Source organism: Anneissia japonica, unplaced genomic scaffold, assembly GCF_011630105.1.
Source record: "Anneissia japonica isolate Jap-2015-1 unplaced genomic scaffold, ASM1163010v1 scaffold1511_len2985839_cov193, whole genome shotgun sequence".
In the NCBI taxonomy this organism is placed as follows: Eukaryota; Metazoa; Echinodermata; class Crinoidea; order Comatulida; family Comatulidae; genus Anneissia; species Anneissia japonica.
In genome coordinates, this window is record NW_022685291.1 from 353,652 (window position 1) to 372,915 (window position 19,264).

The window sequence follows — 19,264 nt, forward strand, 5'->3', positions numbered from 1 at the left end:
TTAAAAATTCATTTAAAAAAATCAATTTTTTAAAATGAATTTTAATATTGGGGGGGGGGGATTTTTTTATTTATTGATTTAATTCTTGTTATTTTACAGTAGTTAAATATTTGAAGATTTAAAAAAATATCATTTTTATTACTGAATTTTATCATGGGGCCATTTTTACCTACTTGTCATTTGGGGCCATTTTTACCAGAGCCATTTTTACTGGGACCATTTTTACCGGGGCCATTTTTACCACACACCCTTTGGAATTTATAAGAGCAGTAGAGTGGAGTCTTTGTGTTTAAAAATGGGGATCCAGGGTGGTGGTAAATGAGAAATTCCCTCCTTCAGACCAGGGGTCACCTTTGGTCCATGATCTTTTAAAGATCTTTCCAAATTTAATTTTACTGAACAAGGTTTAAAAAAGGTCTCACCTACTAAATGAATTAATATATTTCAAATGTTAAGCAAATCATTTAGCCTAAGGGATAATTTGTTCAACTGAAAATTCTAAAGGGGTTGGTAAATACATAACTCTGTATCAGCATGGTGGTATATTTTATTTAACATTTGTATGCATTTTTCCCAGATTTAGACTTTAAATAATCAAGATTTAGAAACAAAGAGATACCGGCACGATTTAAGTTGATGTATTTTATGATTAACTCATCAATATTCTCAATTTAATGTTCCATTGATATTAGAAGATTAAAGAGCTTTTAAGCTGAGTCTCATTCAGATTATAATTTCAGAGTCATTAAGAGTAATTGGCTATTGCTATTTAGTAAATGTTTGCATTGATTATAAAGCAGTAGCTACATATCTAAAGTGGGATTTTTATTACAACTGAGTTGACCTAAAAGGTATAAACAGCTATATCCATAACATCACTAAGAAAAAACAATGGTAATAATATAAATATAATAAAAATTATAATTATGTTAATTAAACATCCTGTCACAAATAAACCAATGTTGGTGGGAACTAAAATAGGTTAAGACACGATATTCTAAATAATAAATACCGTACCATTTAAAAATGATGTCTGCCACATAAGATGATAACAATAAGCCAATTCACTATTAATAATTAGCCTTATTATAATAATAATTTATTAAGAACTACTGGAACTTTTTTTATTAGTGGCCAATGAAAGTTGCATCATTGAAGTTGACGTATAGTATGTCACCAAGGTCAAATGTTAGATATTAAAAGTATATTCATAATATCAATAAGAAAAAGACAATGGTAATAACGTAAATATAATAAAAATGATAATCTTGTTAATGAAATATCCTGCCACAACCAGTGTTGGTGGGAACTAAAATAGGTTGAGATACAATATTCAAAATAATAAATAATATTTAAAATGATGTTTACCACATAATATCATGATGACAAAAATTAAGCCAATATTAATAATTAGCCCTATAATAATAATAATAATTTATTAAGAACTACTGGTACTCATTTTATTAGTGGAAAATTAAAGTTGCATTTCATAGAAATTATAATATGTCAATATGGCAAATGTTAGATATTAAAAAATTCTGTGCATCTTGCTACATTGCACTTTGAACAAAGTACCTGCATGCTATTAAGAAAGCTTCAAACTGATGAAATGTTGATTAATATTTAATCTGAATCATGGGTGTGAATTTGATTGGCTTTATATGTCATTACTAATGGGATGTCAGAAAAGTTGAAACTTTAAATCATGCCTTCACTCCAGTCACAGACTGCAATTCTGGATTTGGTGACAAATTTCATTGGAATTTTGAAGAGGTACGGTACAAGTGGTAAAATGTGTGAAAATAAACAACGCCTCCAAATCAATCACCACAGCGAAATGTCGTAAAGTGTGTTAGGAAACAAGCTGTTAGTTAGCCCCAAATAAAAAACCCTATCACAACAAACACCACTGAAAATGCAGTGAATCTCACTTTAAAGAGACAGCCCCACAGACTCATGTTTTAGTCTGTGCCAACTTTATGATGAAATATATACTGTACACTACTGTATCACCATACAGTAATACAAATATATATATATAGTTTTTACAAATTTTAAGGAATTAAGGATGGGATAGATTTATAACGCTCGTGTGAATTTTTCCCTTGGCTAAAGTGTGGTGGCAAATTAGTTCCGGTAAGTCCCCTTTCTCAGGCCGAAACCAGCAATAGTATGCTCCTGATATATATGATAATGCATAAAAAAAGTGATACAGTGTACTGTATGTTATTTCAACCTTTATGTGATCATCACACTTAGCCCCTGCAATGGAAGTTTATTAGCTTAGAACGGACATTTTATCTGTAAGGTATTATAACTTGCGGTTTATACCAAGGGAGCGAAAAGACAAGAGAGAACTTAAACCCTTTAAGACTCTTGAAAAACACCTGGACACACTTCAAAAATGAGACTCATTATTTGAGCACCACTAAGGAAGTGCAGCTAATATTAAAATCACTTGTCATCAAGTTGTTCAGATTTACCTCAAGGTCTAGTAGAACTTGGAAATGAATGATATAAAAATTCCATGATTTAAAACGGAATTGTACCCTGAGTATTTAAGTTAAAACGCTTAAATATATCAATTAACACATGGATTATAACGAATGAATTCATTGACAGAATATAAACAGAAGCATTACTCATTATTTATACATTGGGAATCGAGTTTGTTACTATTTTCATTACCACCCACATAGAAGTTATGAAAATCATGTTGACTACGTTTTTTTTTATTCAAGTTTAATATAAAAATATATAGTATTGTGTAAAGAGTAACATTTCTTGATCTATTAAAAGTTGGATAGGGCTTTACAATACTGAAAAGGAAATACCTCTAAAAAGAAGACAAAGATAACTAGGAACCATGGAATTATCTCATATTAATCTGCATCGCGATGCCAGTGATAGAAATATGCCTTGAAGACCTTATTAACTGTTAAATTCAATTGAATTCTGTATAGTTTCAGAGATTATTTTCTACTATTCCTGTAAAATATTTTATGACTATGATTATGCATATCATTAAGGATCACCCTCTAATCAAAACCCCTCGAGTTATAGTTACAGACCTTATTTCTGTTGCCCCTAAATACATGTATATTTTTTATTGTAAAAATAATTTAGTATAATTAAAGACCAAAGCTGCTGCTGACCAAAAAAAATCCTGGTCACTAAAATGGTCTTTAATTGGAGGGAGACCTGTAATTATAGTTGTTATTACAGGGGTGTACGTTGGTTTCATCCTGAGTGGGGGTTGTGAAATTGATAATGTGGAACTGTGTGGGAGTGGGGTGGGGGGGAGGAGGTGGTGTGAAAATTGAGAATGCTAATAAAATTTTAGTATTTAAACTCAATTAGTGGTACTAATTTGCAGCCATGAGAAGAGGGTGGTGCATCCCCCAGCCTATGCCCATGTATTATTACTAGGGCCTGTTTCTACTGATGGGTAAGAACAGTTTTTAAGAACCATGCTTTTTAAGAACGGTCCTTTGTGGCAGTAGAAACGGGCCCACAAAAAGGAACCTTTTCTTTCTCAAAACACACCATAAGACATACAAAACAGTAAAGATTTAATTTTTGTTATTAGAATGCTGGGCCTACCGCACATTAATTCTTTAATTGTTTGCTGCCCTCTATAATGTAAGGTAATCACTTTCTCCTCCCAGATAATTTGTTGGCAAGACAGCATTAATTTCAATGCTCCAGTCAGATTAAACTAGAATACTTAATTATGTAAGTAAATAAATAGACTATTTAAGAGTGATAAACTTACATGTCAATTAAAGTGAATAACAAAGATTCAAGTTGAAAACAGGATATGTGGTACAAGTTTGATGGTAAGCCAATAGCGTGCATAGTCATGGATGAACATAACTATCAACAGAAGCGAACATTTGAGCTTCCAAATATATGCACTAAATTAATTCACATACACTATTAAACTTTGTCCAGAAACATAGGCTCGCAAGTTAAAGCCCCATTCCCGGCAAAATTTCACTAAAAAAAAGAATTTTAAAAAAATAATGTAAATGCATTACTCTAATTATTATAAACTATGGATAAATATTGGCATAAATTTTAGTTTTACTCAAAAGAATTTTAAAAAATGAGAAATACAGACTATTTCTCATAGGAGATTACTATTTTCTCAACGAATTCTTCGTTACTAGGCAGATTCAGAGGTTGTAGATCGCATCCGCTGGAATGCTCTCACTGTTATGTATACTTTATACAGTCAATGAAGTGTGCCCTCTCTAATGAGATTAGTTTTTGTACTTCGCATCTCACACACTGCGATCGATCGAGTAGGCCTGAGATATGTTTGCTTAATTGTCAAAATTTCGGTCAGGATATTTTTTTAACAAATTTTAAATAATTCCTATGAAATATTATATTTCACAAGTGTCAATACTAGAAACGGAAAATATCATGTCGGCTGATTTATGTGTAATAACAGAACCTTAATCGAGGTAAGGCTAGGCCTAGCCTAGCAGTGTTAGATAGGCTAATGTTTCCGGCGCCTACTATATTTCTTGACAGACCTATCACAAAATCAAACATAAAAATTCATCCGCATTTATTTTTTGTGTGGAACACAAAAAAATCAAATTTCAGTCTAATTTTACTTTTTTTATGTTGAGAAATGTCTAAATTCAGTTAAACTAGCAATTTTGTATTATATTTATAAATCTTTATAACATATAAAAATCAGATTTTTCTTAACTACTGAAATTTTTCCCGGAATGGGGCTTTAAGTTAGGTGACAGTGTTGAAGTTATTCCTTGCTGGTTAAGATTGCCTTCAAATGCCAGGGGCTTGGGTTCAATTCTTACAAATACAACTGGAGTTTCTTTTTTTTTTCTCACAACTAAAAGCAAATCCATTTCCTGACCCTCTTTATAAAGACTTCAAAGCATACAGATTCTGCCAGAGAACTGTAGGCTTCCACTGAACAGGTTATTTTACAAAACATTTTCTGAACAACAGGCTCTCAAAGTGACTGGCTCTAGAGGGAAAAAAATGTTTGATATTAAAGGGGGTAACCACCCTTTTTCCACCTTTTAACCAAGTTTTTAAATGTTAAAAAATCTGTATCTCATTAACAGTTCCCAAGTTTTTCATCAAATATTCTTTTTGTGTCTGAGTTCAGTTCAACGTGTCAAAAAAATATTTTCCTCCTGAGCCTGACTTCAAGTTGTTCACGCTTTAATAACTGCAGTATAATCTCCTGAATAAAAATATGAATAAAAAACTATAATACAGTAATTACTGTTGGCAGGTTGTTGGTAAACAGTGCCAAGCATGTCTTAAGCTCCAATAATTTTAAAATTAATTAAAGTGATAGGCCTATTTAATGAACTTAAGTTAAATATGCAGATAATTAAATATCAAGGATAGCAGATTAACTGTTAATTCACTAAAGTTTTCCTACTTCCTAAATAGCACGAACAGTCTAATCCATTTTGTAATCTAATAACTGTGTCATCTTCTCCTGAATGTGATTTGGCTGTGAAGTGCTAGTGCACACATATCAGTATTTTGAAAATTCTAAAAAATAAACAATCTATAAAATTAATATAAAAAATTGAAGACAGAAAGAAATGATCGAAGTAGCGAATCACAGAATTAAGTGAGCAGATGTTTCCATTTTTAGTATTCAATGTAGTCAGTATGAGTATGATAGAAAAATATGCCCTCTCCTCCCTTATGTTTACATTTATTAAACTATATTATCAGTGGCAGATTCAAGATGGGGGGGGGGGGGGGCGGGGCGGGGAGCCGGCGTGGAGTGGATCAGTGTGAGTGCCATTTCCGGCCATTCAGAGGTGCCATAATAATACATTTTCTGAGGTGGTCTAGACTCTCCGTCTGTGAAAGTCCCCCTGGGCCCCTCTATTTCGAATTGCTGGATCCGTCACTAATCATGCAGAAGAAAAATTGTTGTACTTATTTTATATTTCTTCTAAGAGTAAATGAAAACTTGTCCCCCTCTTGCAGCTTCCTAAGCCCGCCCCAGAAATTGGCAACGTTTCAGAAAGATTAGAAAAACATTTCTTGTGTGGTGAATCCTATCACCCTGTAGACCTAATGGCTTATTTCAAATATTGCCGGATGTGAGATGAAATGTAAATAAGTACAACTCGTCATACAGTATTAATATATAGAAATGTATCTGTAGAAAGAAGATATATAGTTAGCTTTTCAAAAGCGATGACTTGCAGTTGACGACGGAGGGATTTAGCACGCTTTGAATGGTTTTGGTTTATTGAACACCAGGGAGAAATATTCTTTAAGATAGCATATTCGAAAAACTGCCTTCTCACCGACAGCAAATACTGCACAAAAATGCAACCATTTAAAAAAATATTTAATATATAGTTTTACTATATTCATCTACTGGAACAGTCTCCTAAACTTTATTATAGTTTATTTTTATTTTTTAATTTTACCTTTCTTTTTCTTGGTTTCTTTATGTATTTGTAATATGCTTTTGAAAATGTACTTCATTTACAGCAACAAAAGCGCAATATTTGTGTACAAACTTAGAGGGATTAACAAAGCCATAAACCATTACTGCAGTGAATTTTGCAAGGATCAGTTTGTCTGACAAGTTGTGTGGGACACAGGATATTAATTGCCATTGGGTTTGGCATGGCTACCTCACACTTTCGTTTGATGTATCAGCTGTTAACTTCATTTCAAACATTAAGACAGGATTCGCGGAGCAAGTTGTTCCAAATCTTTCTGGCTCCACTGCAGTATGCAAGCTCGCCTGACAGAAATAATGCATTTACACTACAATCTGATCCGGCCGAAAACAATGTAAACTGTGTCATTGAGTAGGCCGAGGCCTACATTCCAATTAGATGTGGGTACTTGCTGTAAAAATTCAAGTTTGAAAAAAGACATTAGTGGACTTGGATGACTCATGTGTTTTTTCACAGACACAAAGAGAAACTCCTCTTTGTTCTTATCATTATGACTTCAAAATGTATCAACAACCTAATCCCAGATGACATGCGTCATTATATGTTAGTTATATCATTATATGCAAATTACCAACGCAACATCAACTTTTTCTTTAACTTTCCTTTTGGTGTATAATAATGAAGTGTTCTATCTTTCTATTTCTTAACAGTGATATGTATACAGATGCAAACAAGCATGTTTGCAGATTTTGTACCATAAGTGTTTTCAATTAATTCCTTAATTAGTGTTTGTTATTCTATCATATATAAAACTCCATACTTACTAAGTCCCAGGTTTCTGTGGAATGAGGGTCTGTTTTCTTATGAATGCTTACATTTTTTTTAGTTTTTCCAGAGACAGGAACCTCTGATTTTGCAGTTCTTGGAAAGGCAAGCCAATACAAATCTACTTTAAAGTCATTACATGTTTTTGATGTTTTACCCTTTAGAGCTGTAATTTCTCTGAGGATCGATTAAATGAGCGACCATCAGTAGAACAACAATATATTTTATATTGCCTGTATGTACTTTAGTCCTACTGATTTGAAAAGCAAAAGAGTGTAAAATGCATTTGACTTTGGAATCCAGTTATATCTTGCCCACTTTGAGTTGGTGTAACTCTGTTTATGTGGATGTTTGTCACACATTCAAGGTACTGTAGTTTCAAATTTTTGTTGAACATTTAGCATGATACTCTGCACCACAGAGCATGGACGTCGATTGCTGGGCGACAGGAGGGAGATTCCCCCACCCACACAATTCAAAGTGGGAGACACATCATATCAATTGTCCACCCACTATTCACCATTCTTCTCCCACTTTCAACACTGTCTGAGGTAAGGGTACATATATAAAGAAAAGCCAACACATGTATATAAGGCCAACACAAGAACCTAATCGCAATCATAATGAAAAAAATTATGGAATGATATCACATTTGGTGCACATACCGAGTCAGGTTGGTTGCCAAATAGGTAAGAAAAGTTATCATTCTTATTCAGTTCTCACAGTGTTATCACAAAACATTGTGGGAGCGGTTGCTGCAGCGGTTATCCCACGCTTTCTATTTCACTTGTGTCATTAGGCAAGACACTTTATCTATGTTTGTATCTTTCAATCGAGGGGTAATAAATTGGTACCTAGTTGGATGTTGTGGCATTGAATTAATGTGCAAAGTGCATTAAACTGCACAGAAGCTCGACTTTGAATAGGCTTATTCCCATGTACTTGAGATGGTTGCACATTGTCCATGTTTGTTAATAGATGACCTGAGGTTATACAACATTCCAAGCGTTTTTACACTCATCCGATTACAAATGGCGCTGATTATTTAGGCTTACCTAGAATAATATAAATATACATTTTATTGCTTATTATTTGGTAGACCACAGGTGCTGTGGGATTTCTTATCCTCAGCTCATTCCACATTACTCTATCATTGTATATAACACTGCTACATTGTCTTGCCCCATCAACTTACCCCATCAGCAGTGGCGGCTCTAGGATATATTTTCTGTGGGGGCTGAGCTGTCCGACAGGGTGGACTTGGGCTGGTAGGCTCGAGCTGGGGGAAGTGTTTGATAGGGTGTTCCCCCTCCAAAATGAGAGTTTTTTAAGAATAGGAACCTCTGGATGGCCAGAAATGACATTCTCTGATTGGGACAGACATGTGTTGGCTTGGCGTGGGCCTATTTTTATATATTTTTTAGTCCGACTGCCCGACGAGCTCTGTCCAATGGGGTGTTGGGCTTGACCTGTCCGGTGGGGGTTTAGCCCCCCGCCTCCCATCCCCTTACCTACCCCATCATCTTACTTCGTCACCCTACTACATGAACCCCTCATTACCAGTGGCGTATCTAGAAGTCTTGAAATGGAGATGCAGGGGGTGGGGTGCGAAGGTGAAGGAGGAGGCTTGAAGATCAGTTGAGAGGCGCTAATTCTTAACTACTTTTTGGGGGGGGGACGACTGGGGGAGCGAGTAATTTTTTGAGGGCTTGCTCCCCCGCTAACCCCTAGATACTCCACTGCTCATAAGAGAGTTTCCAGTAATCTAAACTAAGAATCTACTTAAATTGATTGAAAATTATTTCGTGGTTTTGTTTTGTTGTTTCGTTTAACCCTTGTTATTAGTATGAATTGAAACCTAAATCCTAAACCACCTTTTGTTATTTATATTTTTAATGAGCCACATGCTTTCTTCGAAGCACAGGTAACAGAAAGATCTTATAAAAACATCACACAATGGGTGTTTGATTTGTGTATAATTAGATCGTCTTCAACAAATATCAGTTTAGCTCCTTCTGAAGTGTGTTCATCTTAGGACCCAGATTACTGGCAGGCAGTTAATTATGTGAGTTATCAAGGGCTTAACTGCATGCTTTAGTAATAGTTCACACTTCTAACAATGGCAGAATCCGTCACAAATACTTATTTTTCACTTTCTGAAAAAAGAACTATAAAAACATCGTAGGAATGTATTCAGTGGTCAATCTGTGGGCTATAGTCGGGGCTAGACTGCATTGTTGGCCAGGTGTGGATTACAGTACAATGAATAGCAAGGTGTTAAGAATTAATTAACAGGTGTAACTATTAGCAGTTGTGTATTCTACTTGATAATTGGTCATCATCGCATTGGCAGCTTATTCCTTCATCCATTTAATTTTCATTAATCAATTTCCAGTGGTGGAAACAAGGGGGAAGCCCACAATTTTTTAAAAATTTAATAAACAGGGAGACACAAAAAAAATAATATTCAAAATTTCTGGTCATCTGAAGGTGCCATAATCATATATTTTCTTACCTCAGTCCCAACCAAGGTGGGACCGAGGTCAGTGGCATCACAGAGTTTGTGCAGCCCTGGCGGAGCAAACAGATGCTGAGGCCACGTAGGGCCCCTGGTCAGTGCCCAGGGTGTGAAAGCCACTGGTGGGTGTCTGAGGGAGCTTATGGTTATGAGCTGTTAACTGCGTTGTCAGAAAAATTGAATTGTCCATGACTGATGAAATATTTCAGACAATTTTATGACAAAACCAACATACCGGTAAATTACACAGGCCAACTTTTGGAACTGGTATAGGCCTACAGTAGGCCTCTATGTAGGTGTAAATAAATACAGAGAATATTGTAAATAAATACAGAGAATATTTTAGTGAGAAACAAAACAGGTTTTTTTAACGTATAAAATTGGAACCCCAGATCAAGGAATGTACCATTATTGTTTGTCTTTTTCCCATGCATCCACTGGAAGCATAAAAGGGCACTTGCGTACAAAAACATGAAAGGAATATGGCAGGCTGAAACATTTCCAAACCACTGTCGGTAAATCAAAAGACACCACGCTTGTGTCACGCGCGACATCGATCAAGTGTGGTTCGCAAGACAAACCGCAACATAAAAAACTACTGCATTCGTTTTCATGAGCCCTGAGATATGCGGTTTCTGTATGATGATACCTGGTCAGTGTATTTTCAATGTTTAAAACTGTTGGGGCCCCATGGAATGAAACTATGGTATTATAGTTTATAATAATTTTTTTGTGAAATCCTTGAGTTTCATATATTCCATTATCTCTTTATTCCATCTAACAAGTCTATTATCCTATGAAATTTATCCAAGATAGAAATGAATCACAGAAAATTTTCAAAGCTATCGATTACATCCCTGCTAGTCAATATCTTGAATTAAGTTTTAAGTATTCAGTCAGTTTTAATTTCAGTTTTTTTCCATGAACAATTCTATATTCTGGATCACAACCAACTTCATTTACTCTATCAGAAAGAAAAACCTCTTGAGATTTCATATGTAAACCTTATATATTTAAAAAGTAGAACTTCTAACTTTCAAATACAATAACCTTGAATACTTTCTCAGGTGGGAACAAAAGACACCCTCTCTATTCAGGTGTGCCAAGGTGTTTTACAGGTGTTATTTAATCCTTTACAAATAATAAAAGTGCAAGGCAAACAGAAAAGAACTCAAAATCTGGTTATTGATCTCCGTGCATTCATCTCGTCATAGGGACCTGGTTTCTGATATCTGTATTGCATCTTTTACAGATACTGTGAGATTAGTAGAATGAGATTATTACAAGATTTCAGGAATTGTATTATACTGGTAACGTGTAACAAGAGACATAATGTGATGTCTTTTCTGTGCATTTATGTGCTCTTATCCGTCCATCTACATCTATTACATCTGTTGCTGTTTTCAGTCTTCCTTTATAAAACATACTTGTTTCATAATTCGATTCTTAAGATTTTTTACTTTTTATTATTTTTACTTTTACTTTTTTAAGTTTTTCACCACTGCTTCAATTCAGAATTTTCTTTTCTGTTTTGGCTTGGGCAGTTGCATACTTGCTGTGGGTTTTTTAAAGGCAACATGGATGCTAGCACAACACGGGTGTTAGCGCTTTGTATCTGAAAAAGCACTATACAGATTCCAGAAGATAGAATGATAGATCCTTTGACCAAACTGACAGACCATCAAAAATCTACTTTTTACTGGTAAAACACAATTTACCAAACCTTCTATTTAATCCCAATCTATACCAGGTGATCCGGCTGACCTGCTGGTGACCTTTACAGACAAATTGTTTCGGCAGCATCTTTGATTTATTAGCTCAATCGGTTTCACATTACACTTAATGTTGTCAACCATGTTAGTCATCAACTCTTTTCGGGGAAAACAACCAAATACGACTAGAATTACATGTGACATCCACCGCAGTGCGCAGAACTTCAAGGGTCAATTATATGCTTGGAGTAGTCGGATCATTTGATGGACAGTAGCAGGATCAGCGATTGGATATTAGACGGGATGTGTTTCTCCTAAAAGCGAATGTCAAATCTGATTAGGATCCGTGGGGCTGAGCTAACACATAACAAAATTCATGGTTTCATATTCCGGAATTTCAAAGGAAATGATTATAAAAGAATTGAAACATGAAACATGAATGCGATCTTCAACTTGGATTCACCTTTGCTATCTCTACCTTCTATTTTTTTTATTTTTTTTATTTTTGCTTTCACTTTGTGAACCTTTCATGTTTATGCAAATTTGCAAATATGCAAAACATTCATAGGCCTACTGACAGGGGTGTAACTAAGGTTTTTGATTTTGGCACCTAGGGAGGGAAATAATCGATAACACGTGTTGTTGTGGTTATAATTGATAAATTAAAAAAAATATTGTCAATATGAATTTAAATCCCAATAGTATAATTTTTGTCCACGCCCATTGTGGCGCCTGCTTCAGTTCAGCACCCCGGGCACATGCCTTCTTTTGCATCCCCCCCTACTATAGTTACACATATTGATACAATTACAGATCATAGCTAATAGCTGTGATACTAAGATTATACGAAGGTCTTCAATTTGCACAAAATATCCAACAATATTGCTATCATTGTTGATGATGATAATAATTTAAAATATATACCCATGCATTTTCTAGGTATGAGACACAAAGTGTACAAGAAGACAATAAAGTAAAATTTCAAAATTAAAGAGAATCCCCAGGCCCTAAAAAAGACTAAAACCTAGAACATACATTTGCGATTATTGGTCCCTGGGCATATTGAAACTTCTCCCCCTCTCACCATTCAATCCATTGATGGTAATGCGTTGAGGCATGTTTGCTTGTGCCTGAGTAACTAAAGTAAATGAATGCCTTTTGTCCTGTTGAGTATCATCTATGCCATTATTCTTAAGACCTACTTTTCTACAACTACACAAAGAAAAAAAAATATCCACATCTTGTTTTCTTCAACATTATATTAAATGTGATAGGCCTATGCATAAAAAACATTCGTATGAATTCTTTTGACGGCACCAATTTGATCTTTACTCAGGTACGACTTACTTGCATCATGTCTGCATCAATTTCAAAAGCATTTGTTTTAAGACCTTATCATCTTATACAGCCATCGGGGATATGCTGCTACTTGAAATTAAGACAAAGATATGAATAGTTGTAAAAAGTATTAAGTTGTATCACTCTATACTTAGACATATGGACACTCTATTATTAAAAGTTTTTCAGATGTTTAGGCCTATATTTTTCATTACAAGATAAATTTAATTTAATTTAAATTTAGACTGAAATACCACATAGGCCTATTATACTAAAAATGTTAAATAATTCAATTGGGCCTAGAACCTAGTACAATATTAAATACAGTAAATAGTGAAAAATGGAAATGCATAACAAATATAAAATATATATTTAAAAATATGTATCTTATTAACTGTGAGTTTTCAAACACCCCTAGAAAAATAATTAGTACAACATATCAATTTTGTTTAGGTTGGAATATAACTGTAGGGTATTGGGCTGGCTCAACTCCCCCTAAAGCAAGTAACCTATAGGCATACAGTGGGGGTCCCAAGGTGGAAGAAATCCCTTCCGGGAGACCTGGTTGATTGACATTTCATAACACATCTAATTTAATTTTATTGCACATGATGGTACCCATCATTACTGACTTACGTGAGACAATTGATAATAAAGTAGTAAAAACATGCAAATATTATGAATTTGTGGGAGGTGGGTTACTTTCCAGGAGATTCTTGCTTGCGGGAGGGAGTGCAGGAGGCCGTCCTGATTTCCGGGAGACTCCTGCAAATTTTGGGAGGCTTAGGACCCCTGCATACTGAATTACACTTACAGTGGAGTGAGGTCAATAAATAGACCTATATAATAAAGAATATTGGTTCATGAAGTTTGTAAAGTAGGCCTGTATACTTTACCAAGTAATGTGAAGAAGACTGTAATGTTGGTCATCGAGCATTCATGTGAATGAGCAGTCGCCATTACATCAGATGGTTGATTCCCATTAGTATAAAATATTATGGTTGATCGCACCGCATCATTAAAAGACTTGAAGTGTATCATTACTTCTTCTTTTATAGAAATGTTTCCTTTGAAGTCTGAGTAATTCACGCAGACTAAATAGACTACTCAACCATGTGTAGCATGACGAAACGAATAGGAGAAAAAAGCTAAAATGACCACTGGATTGAACTTTCAGACACTCTTTAGACTTGTCGTTTATGAGCATTTTTCTCTCTGATGATAATTACAATTTTATTAGACTTCAATTTTGAGAAACATTGATGAGGAGAAATGTTTGTTGAAATCATCTGACGCACGCCGTCGTAGGTCCTTTGGGAAAAGAAATTAAGGATGTAAAGATGGTCTATTGTTCTCTGTTGTTTAAAAAACAAATGGAAAGTGTTGGTGGTTTTTTGTTTCTATTCTTGATAGGGCCAAATTGAAGTAAATTATTATAAGTTTTTGTCCATATTACATGTTTAATGCAATAAATATGTGTGGTTGATTTTCAGAATTACATAGTCATGCGACAGTTATGTATATACTGTCATAATATTCAAACTTTTTTTTTTTTCGTTTTTTACAGTTTTCATTCTACCATAGTTTTCAATTTTTCTTTCTTTCAGTAGATATTACAATGGAGAATTCTCTCCTAATTCATATTCAGTTGATCAAAATGCATCATTACCTTATTTCAAATGACCCCCAAATTGCTCATTGCCCCAGTAAATGACCTACATTTTGACCCTTAAACCTTACCCATATCCCCCATTAATAATTACCATTGAGTAATATTTCCTTCTCAAGCGATAAGCAGATTAATGAGAAAGGAGAATAATAATTGTGTGTGCTCCCTTTGCATAAGACACTACAATGCATCATTTTCTTTTAAATTCTTTGTAGGCCTATTTGTCTTAAGCTCTCCACACTATCAAATTTTCTTTGACAATATATAGTCATGATGTGCCTATATATGGTCCTGGTATGATGTCATCATGACCATATTTAGGCATGTCACATGTTTTTGTCAAATAAAATTTGATAGTCTGGACAGGGGTAAAGCGCTGTACACACTATCATATTTTATGTGACAAAAACTGTGATATGCCCATATTTGGGTGTAATATGACATCATCATGCCTATATATGGGCACACCACACACATTTATCACATAAAATTTGAAAGGGCAGACAGAGCTTTAGAATCCAAAGCTGAGTCCATATATATTATAGTCCCACATGTGACCATATGTGGCACAGTAGTAAGTCGTCAGGCTTCCAACTTATTAGTGTGTGTTCGAGTCCAATGCTAATCAGATACTTTATCTTTCCAGATGGTTTGGATATGAATGATTTAGGTTGAAACTGGTTTATGGTGAATTACTTATATCTCCATGATTAGATAATGTGGCTTGGAATATCCCCAGGGATCAGATGTACCACTAAATTTTGTATGGTTAATTCAGTCACCAATGACCAGGGAAATGCAAGTGCTTAAAGACATTGGCATTGGGAGGAATATACTTTTTAAACAATGTATTTTATTTTATTTTATTCTTTCCAGCAAGCAAATATATAAATACTGTAATAACAAGGACAAAGAAAGAGGGGAGTGCGCGGGGAAACACGCCCCTCCAAAAATTATGTGCGCCACCCCAGTTGGCACCACCCGAGTCGCCCCCCCCCTTTGCAAAAATCACGGTCAAGTAGCTAAAAATCACCTGAAATTGACTTATTTAGCGAATTAGCGCCCCTCAGCCGATCATCGAGCCTCCCCACCTCACCTTCACACACACACACCTCCCCCTCCCATCAGCACCCCCATTTCAAGACTTCTAGATACACCACTGAGGATCATAATTTGTACAAAAACTATCATCACTGGAAATGGTGTGCCCCCTCCAACTTCCAAACATTAAACGTCAGGCATATCGTTTCCATTTATCATGTATCAATACAGTATATGAAGAGAACTAGCAAATAATCCATAAAACCTATAGGGTAAATAAACACACCTTAAAGTCAATTTAGGAATAAACACTCCTGACGATCAACTGCTCAAAGGATCACAAGCAAACACAGTAGTGGCGCCAGAAATTCCCTAACGAGAGGTTCAAGGTTCCTGATGAAAACTCTAAATTCCCCGACAGGGTCTAACTCTACCTCAGCCCCAATGTCTCATGGAAAAACCCATAGATGCTGAGACATGGCCCTCACAGACTGTAAAAATGCTTTTAAAGCAGTGTTCTCCAATGCAGGTTCAGAGTTTTCGGGTGGGCATCCTGTGCCCACTGAACCCCCCTCTGGAGCCATCACTGAGTAAACATAACAAAGAAATATTGACATACACTTTTTTTGTATATAAGAACCAGTAAAATTTTGCCCAGGCTCATTGTTCTTATTTTTGGGCCAATTTTAGGCGCAAAATGTCCTTATTTTGTTGTTATTTTACACACTTCTCATAGAAAATTATTATTGTAGAGCAGTATCTACTGTACTGTATTATATAGTACTGTAAGACTAAAATTTTTTAATGGTTTTTTTTTTTGGGGTGGGGGAGGGGGAGTGGATTTTAGTTTTTTAATATAACAACCACATTTGACATTTTACCTTAGCCTAATTTGTTCTTATTTTGTTCTTATTTGTTAAGTAATTTTAGCCTAAGTGTCCTTACAAAATGTGTTCTTATAAAAAAAAGTACCATTTTAATCAAAAACTTTCATGGTACGTGATAACTAGAACTCGTTGAACAAAAATAGTTATAGACTGTGTGATTATAATTCATTTAAATGTTGATAATTATAATCAAGGTTAGATTTTTTATTTATAATAAAATAATCCTCTATTAATTATTTTCAAAGAAATTACCATTTCTAGAACGATAGAAATCAGAATGAGTCATCCTGCCATGTCAATACATAAAAAAAAACACCAATCAAGTGTTTTGTTTGATATTGTCTACTAGTTTTGACAACATTGTTATACACATGTCCGATGCTGTAACTCCCATTAGACGACAAAATGAAACCATTACCATCTGTTTTTTTATGAGTAGTGTTTCTTTGTTCATGGTATTATCGTATAAAAAAATTTAATCTGATTAAATTGTGTATTTTATTGCTTCTTCATCTTTTGATTTCACCTTTTTTTTTCATAATAAAGTAAATTTAGTGGTGGTATAAATCTAAGTATCTCTTTTCTCTCTGAAAGCTTTACAGCTGTTTCATTTGATTGATCTTGATGTGATAGAAGAGATGATAAATTTTAAAAATGTACCGTACTGAAATTAAAAATTACTTCTACTTTTAGTATTAGTAGCGGAAATTGAACATTGTAATAATCTTAATTTCTTAAATATGTGTACAATTTAAAACAAACCATTAATCATACTTTTTCTCATAAGGTAGCGAATGAGTAATTTATGGTACCAATTACAGTAGGCCATTTTGTTTAATTAGAAAATTTATTTTTTAATTTTAAATGCATGAGAGTTTGTGTAGCATTTCTTTCATTCATTCTTATTCAGCCAAACAAATGTACAATACAATTTACACAATACACAGTAAATACAACAGAAATAATACATTGTAAAATAATGGTAACCTTAGATGGTTTGGTGAGACTTTTTTTATTTCTTGTTTCGCATACTTATTTTTATAAAGATTATCGGAGGAGGGCGGAATAAAAATAAAAATAAAATTTTGTTTTGTTTAGCAAATAGTTTTGCTAAAATCATCCAGGTGGAGGAGAAAATAAAAATAAAATTTTATTGGTAAATGTAAATTAGGATGGTTAAATGCTTCAAATTTTTATAAATAGGAAGAAATAGGCCTATACATATTTTATCTTTCAAGGCAGCTGAGGGCGGAATAAAAATAAAGAAAAACTGTTATTTTTTTCTGTAATTTCCACTTTTCAAATTAAATTTAAAAAGAAATTAAATATCTAAAAAAATAATAAATGAAAAATTATAGCATTAAAGTAATTTGTTTTTATTTACAAGTTAAAAGGGGCTTAAATAAATTGAAATGAAAAAGAAAATTAAATTGATAAACATTTAAAGTAGGAAATAATATACAGAAAATATAAAAATAATAGCTAAGAATTCAGATTCAGATTCAGATTTATTTATCGATCATATAAAATACATGAAATTTGTTTTCCTGAGTTGTAATACTGTACACAAAAAGTTCATTAAAATATATGTACACAAAAGCATTCAGCTGCATAAAAAGGTAAAGGCATTTACATACATCATTATATAGAAAGTATAAATATTAAAAGTATCTGATATTTAGTTTTTTTTAATAGAAGGCTACATGTTACAAAATACTTTATATTATAAATCAACACTTAATAAAATGTAATTTCAGTTCAGAAATAAATGTCCAAATTCTGGGTAATTCATTAATAATGACATTTTTAAATGAAATAGAAACTGGTATAAAACTTTCAAAACTTTATTTCTATACATAGCACCTTTGTATTGACACATGTGACACACTTTGGAGTGTTTTCTATGTAAGAGCAATTTGATGAAGTAATACTGAAACAAGAGATGATATCTGTCAACGGTCCTTGATGAATCATCTACAATATTCAAGAAAGCAAACAAGACTTGATGCGTTCGAAGTGTTCTGTCTTCATCTCTTAATATTTCTTGCCCTGGGGCATATGTATTTTTTTGTATATCCATTTGTAAAGATCTATGGAATTTTTTTTTTCTTTAAAAATATTTGGCAGTTTGCCAACGTGGTATAGGTATTCTTTGCTGTATCTGTAAGCTAGAAAGAATGGCGCGCATGCCAAGCCCTTCCGTACTTGTATTCTTGAAAGGCATGATCTTTGTTTTACCATAGAGCTGTAATAATTTTATACCTCCATGGTTTTACTCATCTTAGGTGAGTTTAAAACATGTATGAAATAATAGGAAATACCTTACTCATTTTTCATATCTGAAACTGAAATTTATTACAGATGTACTAGTTAAAAAAATAAATTATTATAAAAAATTTTATATGAAATTATCAAAGAATGAGTGACAATAACTACTGTTAAATAAGTGCTTTACAATTTCCATATAATAGTAATAATAATAGAGTAGTAGTAATAATAATAATGATGAATATTTATTTATGTATACTATATTGTAGGCCTATTTGTAATATTTTAAGGATTATTTTTATTTTGATAAGGTTTAATGATAGCAATAGAGTACAGTATTACGTCACGATACCATGTGATACTATCACGACACAAAATGAGTTCAACTGGATGCCATTTTCTCCACTGACAAACCATTAATCCCAGTTTCTAACGTAATTATTAAGAAGTATCTTAGTTTTTCTTTGTAAATTTTAATTGATAATTAAATGTGTGTTCGATAACTAATATAATGCAAGCTTTTGTGTTTTTAGTACATTTTGATGGTAAATTATTAGGTTTTAAAAAGCCTATTC